Source organism: Callorhinus ursinus, unplaced genomic scaffold (assembly GCF_003265705.2).
Source record: "Callorhinus ursinus isolate GAN/ISIS: 27379988/994484 unplaced genomic scaffold, GSC_fseal_2.0 scaffold18, whole genome shotgun sequence".
Taxonomy (NCBI): domain Eukaryota; kingdom Metazoa; phylum Chordata; class Mammalia; order Carnivora; family Otariidae; genus Callorhinus; species Callorhinus ursinus.
In genome coordinates, this window is record NW_027397080.1 from 28437722 (window position 1) to 28454241 (window position 16520).

Here is a 16520-nt window from a genome sequence, read left to right on the forward strand (position 1 = left end):
TTACTTGTTTCTCTAGTAGTGTTGAGAATTCCTCGGGCACACGTCCGCCTTGTCTGCCTGCATATAGTGAATGCGAATGAAAGTGTGTGAATGAATGAAGACACGGTTCACGACTGCACCATGTGAGTTAAGCCGGGGCTGCTGTGATGGTGGGAGGGGTGCGGGGGTGATTGAGGGAGAAATCAGAGAAGAAGAGGGATTTCTCCAGCTTGGATAGGGGCTTGCCTGCCAAAGCCCACCCGCTCGGCAGCCCTGCAAAGTCATGCCCGGTTTGCTGCCCTTACAGCTCATGACCAGCGTGGGCGGGGATGTCCTCTGTTGGGGTAATTAATGGTGGGGTGGGCAGCTGAGAATCCCCCCAGAGACTGAGGCCTCAGATTGCTCCTTGAAAAGTGGCCCAGGGAGGGGTGCTGGGCTGGGGGAAGGAGAGGAAGCCCATGTGTGTATGTGTGTGTGTGTGTCTGTAGTTGGAGCCCTGGTCCCACCAGTCATGGCTTATTCAGGACCCGATCTCAGAGTGCCTCATGGGTGGATGAGTCTGTCAGGGGCATACCTTCTCCTCTTCCCCTGGCCATGTTCCAGTCTCTTGTCTTTTGCCCCAAACCTGCTTAACTAGGGTACAGGGCGCTGGCCACTTGGCATCCTCCAGCCTGCCGGCAGAGGACCACAGCAGACCCGGTCACCTTGAGCCAAGAAAGATGCTTGGAGGTGGGGTTGGGGACTTCCCTTGAGTGAGTGCCCTTTGCTGGGAACTTATCCCTGAGGTCTAACCCACATCAAATATGCTGCATGAACGGTTGCTTCCCCAGTGAACTTGCCCTTGACCGGGCTATTAGGTCCACAGCTGTGCAGCTCTGCTCTGCCCAGATCAGCTGCTGTCAGCCAGCCAGCTGTATGGGGGAAATATGGCAGGCTTTTCCCCTTTCCTTTCCCCTTTTCTCTCCATCGAATTGAAAAAGAGTGGTCGTAAATGTGGCAGGTTCATTAACTAGAAAATACACTCCAAACCACACAAATGAAATTCAACTGACTGGCAAAATAACATTTTTTATTGCTTTGCTCTTCATGGGTGAAAGGGAGGTCTTTGTCTTTGTCTTTGTGTGGTCCTGAGCGTCTTCATCATGGGCCTGGCAGCCCCTGTTGGGGTTGATCAATTGTGGTTCTAAAATGTTGCCCCTTGGGGTGGCCCAGCCCGGCAGGATTTGCCCACAGCTAACAGGGCCCCCGGGGAGACAGGGGTGGGGGTGTGAAGCCGAGGCCCAGGGAGGTTCAGTCCCTTCTCCAAGGTCACACTAGCTCTTTGGGCCTATGAACTTTTAAGGATCCTGCGAAAATATCTGAGAGCTTGAAATATTTATTGGCTACAAAATGGGAAAAGAAAACTGTGAAATCGAAATTAATAAATGTTAAATGTCTACAAAATGTAACGTTGGGTCAACTGCATTAATTACTACATTAGGTATTCATAAAAGTGTCCTTACTTATGAAAGCAATTTGTCAGCTACATTTTCTCACTTGGTAAGAAATCCCGGGTAAGCCGGAGAATGGATGAGAAGAAAGGCAAAGCCAACTGCCAGTTAAATCAGTGCCTGGTAGCCAAACCCTTCCAAGATAATAAAAACAATAAAATAATAAAAATCCCGTAGAAAATTGTTGGCAAAAATGTTATATTTAATAGGAGCCGTTGGTGTACTTTGCTCCCATCGAGGGGAGGACTTTAAAAGTCTTCTTGTCTTGGGCGCCTGGGTGGCTCAGTCGGTTAAGAGTCTGCCTTTGGCTCAAGTCATGATCCCGGAGTCCTGGGATCAAGTCCTGCATCAGGCTCCCTGCTCAGTGGGGAGTCTGCCTCCCCCTCTACCCTCCCCCCAGCTCATGCTCTTGCTTTCTCTCTCTCATGTTGTCTCTCTCTCTCTCAAATAAATTAAAAAAAAAAAAAGTCCTCTTGTCTTGGGCCTAGCCTGGGTCTGGGGCCTGCCCTTTCCCATTCGTGGAGCCTCAGCGAGGGCCTTCCTAACTCTTGCCTCCAGTCATCCCTCACCGTAGCTGAGGGAGGGGTTTTAGCAGAGACAGGAAGGAGCCCAGCAGAGCCCCTCCTGCCCCTCTGATTCTGTCACCAAGATCCCTCTGCGGGGCTGGTTGCCATTTCCCCATTAGGAAAAGCCCCCTGGAGTCTGGGAACACAGCTGGAGGCCCACAGCCTGGACAGTGTGGGGATTAAAGCCACAGGCTTGACTGGGGAGCAACCCGAGGGTTGGATCCGGCCCTGGCTGGGCAGAGGCATTGTAGAACTGGCCGAAGAAGGACACCTGTGCCGGCCTCGTAGCCCATATCTGGCCCAACATCCGATCTTAGCTGGCTCTGCCACAAGGAGCTGTGTGACCTTGAGTGAGACACTCTCCCTCTCTGGGCCTCTGTCCTTCTCTTGACAGCTGAGGGTGTTGGAGCATCCCTTTGAAGTTTGAGAGCAAGAAGAGGTCTGTTAATGTAATCTCTCTGTTTTGTAACTGAAAAGATCGAGGCTCAGAGAAGGGAAGGGGTCTGTCCGAGGTCACATGGGGAGACAGGATGGCAGCGAGGCCAAAATCTACTTCTGATTCCGACCCTGCCATCACCCTTCCCACTTGCATCCCCACTTCCTCTCCCACGGGACCAAGAGACCCAGCCCCTGTGGGGACCCAAGTATCCGGGGCCTCAAGCCATCGAGAGCAGGTGATCAAGTCATTTCCCCAAAAGGCTCTCACCCCATCCTTTCCCCACCCCTGACGGAGCACTGGACTTGGAATCAGAAATCTGGACTTTAGACCCCTTCTCCCCGTGTAACGGATGTGTGACCTTGGACGAGGCGCTTAACCTGATTCTCAGTTTTTAATCTATAAAAAGAGGCAGAGACAGGCTCTGCTCACCCCGCGGGTGGCAACAGCTACCAGCAGCCATTTCCCTGGGTCCAGACTCCCTCTGGAGGAGGCACCCCCTGCCCACCCAGGAGAGATGTCATTAAACCTATGATTTGTCACACAGAAACCACTCCACCTGGAGAGAGACCACAAGAGCCCGTGCCTTTCAGGGCTCCTGGTGCCGGGAGGTACAAATACCATCCTGCACACCCCTCCCCCTCCCAGGGGCCCAGGAGACCCAGGGGGACCCAGCTGCTGTTATTGCTGCCAATAACTCTGACTCTTGCCTGCCCCACCCCCACCCTTAGCACCCCTCACCCCCCTGGAGAACCTGAAGGGTCCAGAGTTTCTGAACGTGGCCAGGAACATCCTGATTGGGGTCTTTGCTGGACTGTGCTCCTGGCTCCCTGGAGAACCTGAAGGGTCCAGAGTCTCTGAACGTGGCCAGGAACATCCTGATTGGGGTCTTTGCTGGACTGTGCTCCTGGCTCCCTGGAGGAGGGGTTGCTGAGAGGTGGGGCCCTTGGCTGGTGCCTGGGCACCTGGGCATACCTTTCCTTGGTGGTGGTGGGGGGTTGTAGTGAGCAACAACGTGTTTCCGGCCTTTGGCCAGTTGACTCTGGAGAATGTTCCAGATAACATTGAACACAGGCTCCCCTGAACCAAACAATCTGGGAGGAAAGAAAATTGGGGCTGAAATACTGGGGAAACATGAAGTGTCCTCTTTCCTCCATCTCTACCTCGTTCTAAAAAGGATTCAAAGATGAAATCATAACGAATATTGGTATTTCTCAAGCACTGATGTGCCAGGCCCCATACCGAGCATTTTACATGGATTATCTTATTTGATCTTCACCACAGCCCTATGGGAGTAGGTACTATTTATTATCCCCATCTTACGGATGGTCAAGCTGAACCTCCGGTGACTGGCCTAAGGCCAGGCAGCTAGGAAGTAGCAGTGCAGGGATTGGGAGGTGGATCGGGGTGCTAGAGCCCCGGCCCCCTAACCTCTAAGTCACACTGCCCTTGCCAACACTTTGCCATCACTGCCCTGGGAACTGAGGCTCTTCTTGGGACCCTCCGGTTGGCTGCCTCCTCTTCTGTGTCTCCTGCTCCCCAGAATTGGGCCTGACAGGTACAGAGGGGTTCCAGCTGACCTCCCACTGGCTCTTTTCTGCAAGAGGGTCAACTTCCCGAGGCTCTTGACACTCGGTGCAGCGTGCTCCCCAGTTTAGCGCTTGCCGGCAGGGAGCCAGGGACAAGCAGAGATCAGGAGCCAGAAGCCTGTGGCTTGAGGCCAAGTGGGGGTGCTCTAGGAGAGGGCCATGGGGTTAATGGAAAATCTGTCCCTGCGCATGTTGGCAACAACACCGCTGTGATGATCACTCCGCCTGAGGCCCTCTGGCCCTGTCCTATTGACTCCATTGAGTGCCATCGATCGGCAGGGGCTCCATAAGAGCCAAGGGGCAGGAGAATTGATGCATGAGGGCCTGGTGGGGCTGTCCCTGTGGAGCAGAGGGAAGAGTGCAGCTTGGATTGAGGCCTCAGCTGGGATCCCGATGACATTTCAGACCTCTATCTGCAGAAGGGGAGAGGATACCCTCCTAGGAGATCACATGCTGGGGAGCCTGCCTTTGTGGTGTCTTCTCTATCCCTTGTTCAAGGACCACTGGACTGAGTTTCCTGGGGCACAGGCTCTGCCCCCCCCCCCGCTGGCCTGTGTGGCCAGCACTTTTCTCTGGGTTTCTTTGCCACCTGTTCAGAACCTGCTGTGGCTACCAGCTCCCTCTTGTGCTAATCTACACGCACTCCTCACTCTTCACGCCCTTCTCAGGGTGCTCCTCCAGGTCCCCGTCTCTAACTCCGAACACTTTCCTGACTTCCAGATCCACAGGTCCTCCTGCCTATTGGGCATCCCCACCTGGACAACCCCACACCCCTCAGACTCAACAAAGCCAAGCAGGACTTGCCATCCTCCTTCTGTAACCTCCCTACCAGCAGCTTTCTGGGCTACAAGTCGCCCCATTCCAGTCAATGGCAGAGACACACACTTGATCAACACACAAGCAAACTGAGTGTTTCAGATGGCGTTCCGTGAGATGTAGGGAGCCAGTGGGATAATGTCATGGAAGTGACTGGGAGTGCGGTTTGGTGGTCAAGGGCAGCCTGTCTGAGAAAGCACATTTGATCTGAGAGCCAAATGATAAGAAGGAACTGGTTTTGCAAGGGTCTGGAGAGAGTTTTCTGAGCAGGGGAAATATTAAGTGCAAAGGCCCTGGGGTAGAAGCAAAGAGGCTGGAGTCTTGGAAGCAAGAGGAGATCCTGTGTAGGGTGTGCATGGTGGGTAACGTGGAATGAGCAGATGGTCAGAGAAGTCAACAGGCAAGGAGTTTGAAGGAGCCACTGAAGACCTTTAAGCAAGGGAGGGGTGGTCATATCTGATTTATATTTTTAAAAGATCCCTCTGTCTGCTGAGTGGGCAGAGATGTTGGAAGCATTTAGGGAGTTGACTTGGAAAGCAATTTAGGGACTGGGACGTACAAAGAAGCATATTTTGGGATATGTTTTGGAGACAGAGCCCACAGGACTTGCCAGTTGGGTGCCAGGGGTGGGCAAACCGTGAATACAAGATGGGCTTTTGGTGTGAGCAACTGAAATAGAGCCCGTGCCCTTGGGCTTGAACAGGAGGAAAGAGCAGGGGGGTAGAGGGAAATCGGGATTTCTGTTTTGAATTCCCATCCTAGTAACAATTTTAAGTGGGCAGCTGGATGAATGAGGCTGGAGCCCAGGGGAGCTGTTGGGGCCAGAGATGAGGGTATTAGTGGATAAACCTGAGTCCAAGCTCCCAACTTTGTGCTCTTGTTAGGCTACTAACGTCTCTGCTTCCCATTGAGCTGTGAACTCCCTGAGGGCAGAATTGACTCTTATTACTGTTCTATCCCCAGTGCTTTGGGGCAGAAGGCACTCAGTACATTACTAAGGAATGAATAAAAAGCGCAAATATCTATTTCATGTATTCGTTAAAAAATATTTGCTAAGCCCTTACTGTGTGCCTGGCTCTGTCCTGGGTGCTGGAAATGCAATCGTGAGTGAGAGCGTTCATGCCCTCTGGGAACGTAGACTTCAGTGGCTGAGACAGGCCATAACCAATGAATATATAATGCAATGAGGAACAGGGACAAGAACTAGGAAAAAATTAAGCAAGATAAGAAGATAAAGAGGACTGGGAATGTTTTTGAGAGGGTCTTTGGGGGAGGTCTCTGAGGAGATGACCTTTGCATAGAGACCTGAGTGAATGAGAGGTAAGCTGTATGGATATTTTGGGGGAAGAGCATGCAGGCAGGAGGAACAGTGTGAGCAGAGGCCCTGAGGTTGTAACACAGATGTCCTTGTGCTGGAGGCTAATGGCACTTCGGGGCTAATGAATGTAGGAAATCATTTTCCTATTTCTCATACTCATGAAAATTCACTGGCTGGAACATTTTTTTCCTTTCCCATAATTTCTAGGTTTAAGAAAGAGCCACAGAGTAGAAGGTCAAAGCCTTTTTTTGGGAAAGAAAAAAGGAGAGGCCCCACCATCCCTGGGGCAGGACTCTCAAGCCTCAAGTGTTTGCTCTGGAATCCGTGCCCATCTCCGGGGGCAGGGTATGAGTTAAGTTCAGGGAGATGAAGTACCTTAATGTTAATGCTGTGTAATAACCTAATGGCTTCACGGGGCTATTATCTGGGATCATAGAAGTTGCCTCTGTGATGCACTGCCCAGGGGTGCTGGAACGTTGCTGCTCCAGAAAGCTTTCACCCCAATTATGCTATTTTAGCTTCACAACATTCCCACTTAGGGGTGGGGGACAGAGTGGCACCCCCAGTTTAACAGTATCGACTTCAGGAGGGTGGAGACAGACCTACGGTCAGAGATTCCTAACTCCCCACTCTGGATCTCATTTTCCTCCTTCCCCAACAACCTCCAGGCATTTGGGGGAAACTGAGGTCTCTGTCCTCAGTTTGTACACGTGTAGCATCTGGGGAAGGGGGATGGGGGACAAGGGCCTCCCAACTTCTCAGAAGAAAACACTATTTTGTCTCTTGGTAACTGTGAATCTTTGCAAATGCTCTCCAAACTCATGTTTCCCCCTGGCCATGTCTTTCCAGGAGACTCCGCCCTTGGCTATCGGTCAGCAGCTCGCCTCCCCTCCAGCCCTGCCCTTCCTGTCTCTGGGTCAGAGATCTGGGGAGGCTGGACAAAAGTCCCTGGAGTCCCTGGGTTGGGAGAGATAGTTGTAAGTGATGAAATTCACAACCAGGGACAGAGCCCACCTCTTCTTTAGACTCATTAAGCCACTTACAGCAGCAGGAGCAGGAATAATAATAAGGCATCCATCATAAGCTAAATACTTTTCACACAGTCTCACGATCAACTGTTATTATCCCCATTTCACAGAGGTAAAAACTGAGGCTTGGAGAGGTCAAGAGACCATGAGGGGAGCTGGGAAATGTAGTTTTCCTGTATGCCAAGGAAATGGAAAGGGGATTGGTAAACACCTAGCCTGTTTCGGCCACACTGCCTTCTAAGACTTCACCGACAGAGCACTGAGATTGAGGTTGTGTTGTTCACTGCTATATTCCCAGGAGCTATCACATTGCCTGGCACATAGTAGGTGCTCAGTAAATGTGTGCTAAATGAATGAGTGAACAGGGAGATGGCTTCCACTTTGGCCCTGGTTTCTGAGCTTTAGTGTCAGGTTCATGAAACAGAATAAATCTTACTATTGATAAGGTTTGGGGAGTGGTGGTTCTAGAATTTTCTCTAGAGTTCAAGTTTAACCCCACCTTCACTGACTCGCCAAACATCGCAGGGTGCAGCTGAAATGGCTGCCGTGTCAGAGGGCACCCATGCTTCCAGGGACTTGAGGAATGAGATGCAGGTGTTTGTGGTGAGCAGCTTCCATGTGTGGAGGTGAGTGCCAAGGGGCATGGGTGGGACGCCACACCATCCATCACGTGGGGGCAGTTATAAACAGTAGGGGGAGAATCAAGAGGGTTTCTGAGGGTGCAAAAGCTTCGGAAAGGTGAAAGTCATCCTCCAAATGGTAAAGATCACAGTTAAAACTGAATATGAATACCCATCTGTCCCTGTCCCCAACTCCTACAGCGCAGAGGGACCAAGGTTTAGTGCACGTATCTGGCTACCACTTCAGGCAAAATGGGAAGTGAGGCTTTGCTTGGTTTCCAAGTGAGAGATTGGTTTCTTGGGTCAGGAGGCTGATCCTACTGTCTGGGAGATGTGGGTGCTGCCGGCGACCCTGAAGGGGTATAGGTCTTCGGAGTCTCCCAGTCCTAGGGTTGAAAGCCTACTCTCCCAACTCTTCCCAACCTGTCCCTTCTGCCAGCATTTAGTGTCCCCAAGCCATGGATGCTGGAGTCATTGACAGAGCGAAGTAGCCAGTTTGAGTAGCGTTGGGGAAACCCTGAGAGGAGGAAGATCTGGGGACATTAAGTTTCAGGGGCTTGGAAAGCATCCAGTTGTAGGCAGGTTACAAAGTAGGCATTGAGGAGATACTCAATAGATTCTCCATTAATTTGGGGGGGAAATGGAAGACTTTGTAAAGCAGCTCCACTTTCATTAGTGATAATGGTAATAATGAAAATCAAGGGCACCTGGGTGGCTCGGTCGGTTAAGCACCTGACTCTTGATTTTGGCTCAGGTCCTGATCTCGGGGTCGTGAGATCATGCCCTGTGTCGGGCTCCATGCTCAGCGGGGAGTCTGCTTATGCCACTACTGAACGTGGTTCTTCCTGTCACAGCTCTCGTCTCTGTAACTCAACCCTCAAGCTTACTTGGTTGATGTCTATTTCTCCTGGTGAGCTGTGAGCCCCAGGACAAAACCTGCTTTTCTCCCAGTCATATCTTTACTCCTCACATGGTGGAACTTTATTCGTATTTGCTGAATAAATGAATAAGGAAACCAAACAGTCAGTTTCTCTAAGACCTCTGACAGGCTCCCTCCAGGCCAGGGAGTGGTGGTTCTCATGGGACATCTCGGTTCAAGGGTGACCCACATTAGACACAGAGGGAGGGGCCTGAGGCCCCTGGTCTCCCACTGCTTCCTGACGACTCCTTCTCCTTCTTTTGAAAGTCAGTTATCTGCTGATTATAAACTGCTGTGTAACAAACTGCCCTCAAACTTAGTAGCTGTTTTAGTCAGTGTTCTCCAGGAAAACAGAACCAATAGGATATATATATACACATATATATATGTAAAGAACACACACACACACACACACACACATGATTTATTTATAGGACTTGGCTCATGTGATTATGGAGACTGAGAACTCCCACCATCTGCTGTCTGCAAGCTGGAGAAACAGGAAAGCTGGTGGTAATGTTCTGTTGAGTCCAAAGGCCTGAGAACCAGGGGAGCCGATGGTGTAAGTCTGAGTCCAAAGGCCCAAGAATTGAGGGGCCGTTGGTGTAAGTCCCAGTCTGAGCCTGAAAGCCCATGAACCAGGAGCACCAACATCTGAGGCAGGAGACAATGGATGTCCTAGCTCAAGCAAAGAGGGGAAATTGGCCCTTCCTCTGCTTTTTTTTTCTATTCCTGCTCTAGATGGGTTGGATGATGCTCACTCAGGTCTGCGAGACAATTTTTTTACTCAGATTCAAACGCTAATCTCTTCTGGAAATACCCCCCAGGATTAACATTTCACTGGCTATCCAGTCATCCCTTTCTGTCAAGTTGACAAAAAGATTGACCATCACAAGTGCACCCCTTGTCAACTTGACACCCACACCAATCTCCATAAACCACACTTAATCTCCAAATAAAGACAATCACAAGGTCATAATTCCACCTAACATGATACAGCTATGCTGCATATGTGCAAAAACACACTAACTACTTCCCCAGAAGAGGAGGCAAAGTCCTTGAGTGCTGTTTACTCTTCTCCTCGATGTCCCACAACTTAAACACTGGGATGTAAAATCAACAATTTGTGAATACTGACATTAAGTCGGAACATCTTATGTTACTTGATAAGGGAATAAGAGAGGAAAGAAAACAAAGATATTTGCTTAATATATGTACATAGACATACAAACATTCACAACAAAGAGGAGATGCTGATGATAATTGCAGTCCTCATTTCTGTCACTGGTCACATGGTCATAATTGGTATTTATAACGACCTTCTTCTACAGCACATTCTGTATTCCCTTTGCTTTCAGCAAGCATCTCAGCTAGTCTTGGTCTTTTACTTGGTGGGATGACCCAAACCTTCATTCCTGAAGGGTCTGGGCCATTCATAGTGCTGCCTGAATTAGGTTGTTAGAGTTTTCCATTGACTTTAATCACAGGGCAACACTAAGAGATTCTCTAAGGGATCTCCTGGATTCCAGGCATACACTTCCACACTCCACTGTGGAGTAATAGTTCAGTTTCCCCTTGGAAGCCAGGATCAATCACCCCAGCCAGCACTGTGATTCCCTTTTTTGCCCGTTGACTCAGAGGCTTGAAGATCCCAAAGTCTCTGGGTGGCGGTCTTAGCTTCCAGTTCAACGGGATCATTGTTGTGTCTCCTAAGGGATAACTTTGTCCGTCTGGAACTAAGACCTTTAGCCTAATACAGCATAAAGTCTCTGGAAGAGGAAACAAAAATTTTGCTAGTGAGTCACTAGGGATGGTGCCACTCCCATTTCTACCCCTCTAGTTTGGACTGTGAATCCTACCTACTGGAGAAACAGCACCATATATTGGATGCCGATTCAAAGCATACATAGGCTTTTGGAGAACCTTGCCCCAGCCCTACACAGTATTGCCACCTAGCTGACACTGTAGTGAGTCTTCAAAGGGCCATACCACTGTTCTATCAAGCCAGCTGCTTGAATCTTCAGGGATGTCCCAGGGAGGAGCTGCCATGCTGTGGCTGTCCACTCTGGGTGGTAAACTGCACGTTGTGCAGAGCCATCCGCAAACCAGGTCTGAGTTCTTCTCTTCCTCTGTCAGCTGATCATAGGGAATTCCCCATGAGGCCATAGGTACAGGCTGGAAGACAAAGCAGTATGGCAAGAATGGGGACCATGGGCATTTGGGCCATTTCTTCGTTTAACTTACTTGTGCCTTCAGGGCCTGCTTGGCTCTGATCTCATGTATACCACTTCCATTTGATGAGGGAGTGTTGTGCACATACCCAACTTTATGGCTTGGTGGTTCACATGACACCCAGAAATAATGTTTTACCAGCTATCTTGGCATCCCTTAGCCCAGTCAAGTTGACACATAAAATTAATCATCACAGTAACCGAAAACAACAATTTATTATTAACACTCACATTTCTGTGGGTTGACTAGACTCAGCTCACTTGGGGTCTCTCATGTGGTTACAGCCAGATGGTGGCTGGTGTTGGAGTCATCCAAAAGCTTGGCAGGGCTGGATTCCAAGATGGCCTCTTCATGTACATGTTTGGTGCCTCATTTGAGATGCCCCAGAAAACCCAGAGGTTGTTCAGCAATCTCTCCTTCTTTTTTTTTTTTTTAAGATTTATTTATTTGAGAGAGAGAGAGAAAGAGAGAGAGCCAGCAACTGGGGGCGGGGAGTGGCAGAGGGAGAGGATCTTCAAGCAGACTCCCTGCTGAGCACAGAGCCTGACACGGAGCTTGATCTCATGACCCATGAGATCATGACCTGAACCGAAACCAGGAGTCAGATGCTTAACCAACTGAGCCACCCAGTTGCCCCAATTTCTCCCTCTTTATGCAGCCTCTCCATGTGGCTAGCTTACGCTTCCTCAAAGCATGGAGGACTAGTTGGACTTCTTACATGGTGGCTGGCTTTCCCTGGAATGTTCCAAGAGTCTTAGGTAGAAGTTACAAGGTTTATTGTGACCCAGCCTGGAAAGCCACACAATGTCACTTCCATCATGGTTAATAGCAAATCCCAAGCCTGCTCAGATTTAAGGGGAGGCACCACATAAGGGTGTGAATATCAAGAGGTGTGGTTACTGGGGGGTCATCTCTGGGGACCAACTACTACAGGGGGGAAGAGGAAGTACGCAAGTCAGAAGACCTTGATTCTGGCTCTACTGGTCACCCTTGGACAAAAGTCTCTTGACTTTTCTGGGCTCAACTTCTCACGGCATATACCATGACAGAAATGGACTAGATGGTCTGGAATATTCTTCTAGTACTGACGGACCTGGGCTTGAGTCTCTGGAAGTTCAAGTTTGGCTCTGCCTTCCAGCCTGGGTCTCTGGTGGGGTAGGTGGGCCAGTTGCCCCCCGTCCAACTCCCAGAGCCCGTGACCCCCCAGCTAGACTCTCAGCCATGAGAATGGAGAACAGTTGGAGCATTAAGTCCTCGGTTTCAGAAAAAAAAAATCGCCCTCCCCAGCCATCTCTAGGCACATTATTCACAAGTTCATTACTATTTAATTTAATCACCAAATGTCATCCGAATGCCATTTATCTTGCTTCTCATCAGAGGTTTACCTATTTATTTTACATTTCAAATGAATTGCTCATTATTCTGTCATTTGGGGCTTTATTTTGTAATTCATTTGGCAAGTTCTGACAAGTTGAAAATGATGCTGTATTGAACACAGTACCTTCTGGGCCTCCTCCCAGGGGTCAGAAAGCCTGAAAGCCACCCCTGCCCCCCAGTGTCTCTCCTCAGGAGGCCCTCCTGGATACTCTCCACCTTTCTGACAGGTCAGGGAGAGAGATACAGCATTCTGCTCTTCCCTCAGGTCCAAACTGTGCATCCATGATGCTCAGATACACACGCCAAGGGCTAAGGAATTTAAGAAAGCCCAGGACAGACAGCTCATCAGTCCATGCTGTAGGTGGGTTGCCCATTTGCGCCACTGCCCATGCTGTAGTCCCTAGCCATGGCCCTTGCCAACCAGGCCGTTTATTGTGGTGTTTGAGGCTACAAGTCCAAGTATCTTCAGTTCAAGAAGTTAGAAGATGAGTTTCCCAGTTGTCTGGAATCTACGCTGAGGGGATTCCAAAGGCCACCGGCTTCTTTGAAGTAATGGAGCGGGGAAGTTGGTTCATTCCGAGAAGAGAGGTGTTGGCTACATGGACATGGAGAGCAAGTTTCTGAGGCTGGTGGCCCCCATCCAAACTGCCTTGGCTCAGGGCTAATGTGCCCTGAGAGTCCAGTGACCTTGGCCCAGCCTCTCACAGCAGATGCTTCAAGACAGGAAGGATTGAAATGTCTTGTGGATGCCTGGTCTTTCATTGATGTTCCTGTGGCCACTGGGTGAGGGCAGAGACTGACACCCCTGGTCCTTGCGTGTGCGTGTATGTCTGTGTGCGTGTCTCTGTGTGTAGGTGTCTCTGTGTGTGTATGTCCCTGTAAGTGTAGCTCTGCACCCTGTCTTGCTCCTTCCTCTCCCTGCTTTTCCCATCTCCTCATATCCCCCCTCCCTCTGGCTATCCTGGCATTTGGGGTGGTCCTGCTTCTGGTTTCCTTCTCAGGGGGTAGCCAAGAGAGGGATCTGGGTGAGTGAGTAGCAGATTTCAGCAGTGTTGGCAACAGCTCACTATTCAATAAACATTGGATGAGTTTGTTTTTTTTTTTTTTTAAAAAGCAAGCACAGGATGGGCTGTGCAGTGAACAGACCTTGGTTAGAGTTCTGCCTTTGCCACTTGGTTATCATGCTCAGACCTTCATTTCCTCGGGCAGATGGCTTAAGCTCTCTGAGACAGTTTCCTCATCTGTAAAATGGGATGGTAGCAGATATCAGCACCTGCAGGGTTGTTGTGAAGCTTCAGTGGGATGAGGCACGTCCAGTGCTTCCCCACTGCTGCGCACATAGTTAGCACTCCCTGAGGTAGGCATGAGCTTATTTTATCCTAACCTCAAAGTGGACTAGGGTGAGCCAAATCAGCCCTGGCCAAGATGCAGGGGATTAAAGATCCGAGGGCTTGAGAAATTTAATGCAAGTCAGTTCCAGGACCCTGCCAGGGTGGTGCCGACCCTGTGCCTCAGCCTCAAGTCTGGCTGGGAGGCTCCCAGTTGCGGATCTGTCCCTAGCAGCCCTCCCAGGTTTCTTTGCCGCTGCCTGAGAATGGGTGCTGAGCCAGCCTCCCCGGAAGGGCCCTCAATCTAAGTCACTGATAGCCTCTCAGCCTGGACCCAGCATCCACATCTGTACTGCAAAGCCTCCCGTGCCTCCAGGTCACTTTATGGGCTGTGCAGCTGGGCTCCCTTCAAAACCGTTGGGGGAAACCCCTCCTCAAGATTCCCATTCTTAAGCCAGGGGTGGGGCCTGGGGTGAATCTCAGGAGACTCTGAACAACTGCCTTGTGTGTGTCCTTCTCCAATCCAGAAGCTTCCTGGGCCTCCTGGAGTCTTGAAAAGAATTTTTTATTTGCTTTTTTAATTACAAGATCAATACCTATATGTTGAAGGAGACTGGGAAAGCACAGAAAAACCCACGTGGGGGAAAATGGTAATTCTACTCCCAGAGAGCATGAACGTTCCTGGGGATCACTCCCAGTCTTTTGTCTGTGTGCATGTTACACATAACACATTGTCTCAAATGTGTACTCTACTGTTTTAGCCTGTCTTTTCAGTTAAGGGAACAATGCCCGTAAATGTTCTTCCTCAGTGTCTGCTCCCGTCTTCCATCCCTACTCTGGGATTGGCTCAATATATTCTTCTCTCTGGCAAATCTGCCTTCTCCCTCCTGTGTCTTTATCTTTAGCCAGCATCCTTGGGTTTCCTATCTTCAAATACAACTCCTCTTCTCCCTTCCTCTCCCCAAGCCATTTTCCTTGTTCTCTCTTTACTGCATTTTCTGAAACAACTACCTTCCCTCCCCACCCCCTGCCTAGGTCTCCACTTAACGTACTCATTTCTTGACCCCAAAACTGAGGCTCTTGCCTCTCCCCATCCCCGAGAGGCTCTAGGGCAGGGCCGTCCCTGGGATTGAACTAGAATGCCAGCTATGCATGGACTTGAACATGTCCTAGCAGCCACCTTCAAAAAGCAAAAAGAGACAAGTAAAATTAATTTTAATAATATATTTCATTTAACTTGGTATATCCAAACTAGTATCATTTTAACCTATAACATGTAATCAATAAAAAAAATTATTAGTGGGATATTTCCCATTCTTTTTTTTTGTACCAGCTCTTTGAGATCTGATGTGTATGTTACACTTCTAGCCCATCTCCATAACCATATTTCAAGTGTGCCGTAGCCATGTGTAGCCAGTGACTATGGCAGCCACGTGCCCAGGGGACTCACCAGGACCCGATGGTAAAATCTAGTTGTCTCCTTTCAGGGAACTAATTGCTACGCTGGGTTCTTGTGTCCAGCATAACTTCCCATGCTGCCTCTTCTTTCACCTTCCCGTATGACATCTTTATTTCTGAAACTTCTTTTATGATATCAGTAACACGTGGTAGTAAATATCAGAAACATCCAGAAATGGTGATCTAGTCTTTTTTATGAGGATTTTATTTATTTATTTGACACATAGAGAGAGTGAGAGAGAGAGAGAGAGAGAGCACAACAAGGGGGAGAGGGGGAAGCAGGCTCCCCCTGAGCAAGGAGCCCTACTTGGGGCTTGATCCCAGGACCCTGATCATGACCTGAGCCGAAGACGGCCACTTAGCCAATTGAGCAACCCAGGCGCCCCTAGATTTTTCAAATCAGATCTTTGTAACAAGCTGTCCTGGTCAGGCAGAGGAATCACCTTGCCTTAGGGTTAATTATGGCCACAGCACAAGGAGAATAGTCACTGCTGAGACGTTTTGAGAATCGAAGGGAAGGTCCCAAGGGAAGCTGGGTTTGGAGTTTGTGCTATAAAAATAGGCAGGATGAAGAAGGGACATGCCCAGCTCCTCTGCCCGGTGTAAGGAGGCGAGGACACCCAGGCTAGTTTCAGAGCAAAGAGGGGACTTTTCTCAAGGTCTTCAATGGTCTGTTGAATCATCGGGGGCTGAAGACCCAGTTTGAGGTTTCAACATTGATTTCTACAGTCACACAGCAGAGCTGAGCCACCAACGGGGAGGATGTCACTTTCATAGTCAGGAAGCTTCTTGTGGAGTTGGTGGCAGGGGCGGGGGGGGGCGGGCGACGCTGTTCTTCCAGCGGCCGGTTCCAGATTGGCACAACCACCACCCTGACCCAGCTGCTGAATCAGGATGCAGCTGCCACCGTCCACACCAGCAGCACTGGGGTCCTGAGCCCTCCCGGGTCACTGGATTCCAAGACACTGGAACTCCCCAGAAATGGAGCTATGGTCATCAGACAGAAGTAGTCAAAGCAGCCAAGCCCCATGGAGCTCAGAGTGTTTAGAAAAGAAAAGAAGTTTACCTTTAAGATGTGGAAGGGAGGGCGCCTGGGTGGCTCAGTCGGTTAAGCATCTGCCTTCAGCTCAGGTCATGATTCCAGGGTCCTGGGATCAAGTCCCACATCTGGCTCCCTGCTCAGTAGGGAGCCTGCTTCATCCTCTGCTCCTCCCCTCACTCATGTGCACGCTCTCTCTCCCTCTCCTTCTCTCTCTCAAAAATAAATAAATAAAATCTTAAAAACAAACAAACAAACAAACAAACGTGGAAGGGAATCAGACTTCAGAAGTCTGGCTTGCCACATAAAAGATGGAAATGGTATT

At 49.8% G+C, this 16520-nt stretch overlaps 1 pseudogene; it reads left to right on the plus strand.

The window, feature by feature from the left end:
• The first annotated feature begins 12776 nt into the window (after positions 1-12776).
• LOC112811691 (selenoprotein W pseudogene) lies at positions 12777-13035 on the plus strand (annotated as a pseudogene).
• Positions 13036-16520: the final 3485 nt, after the last annotated feature.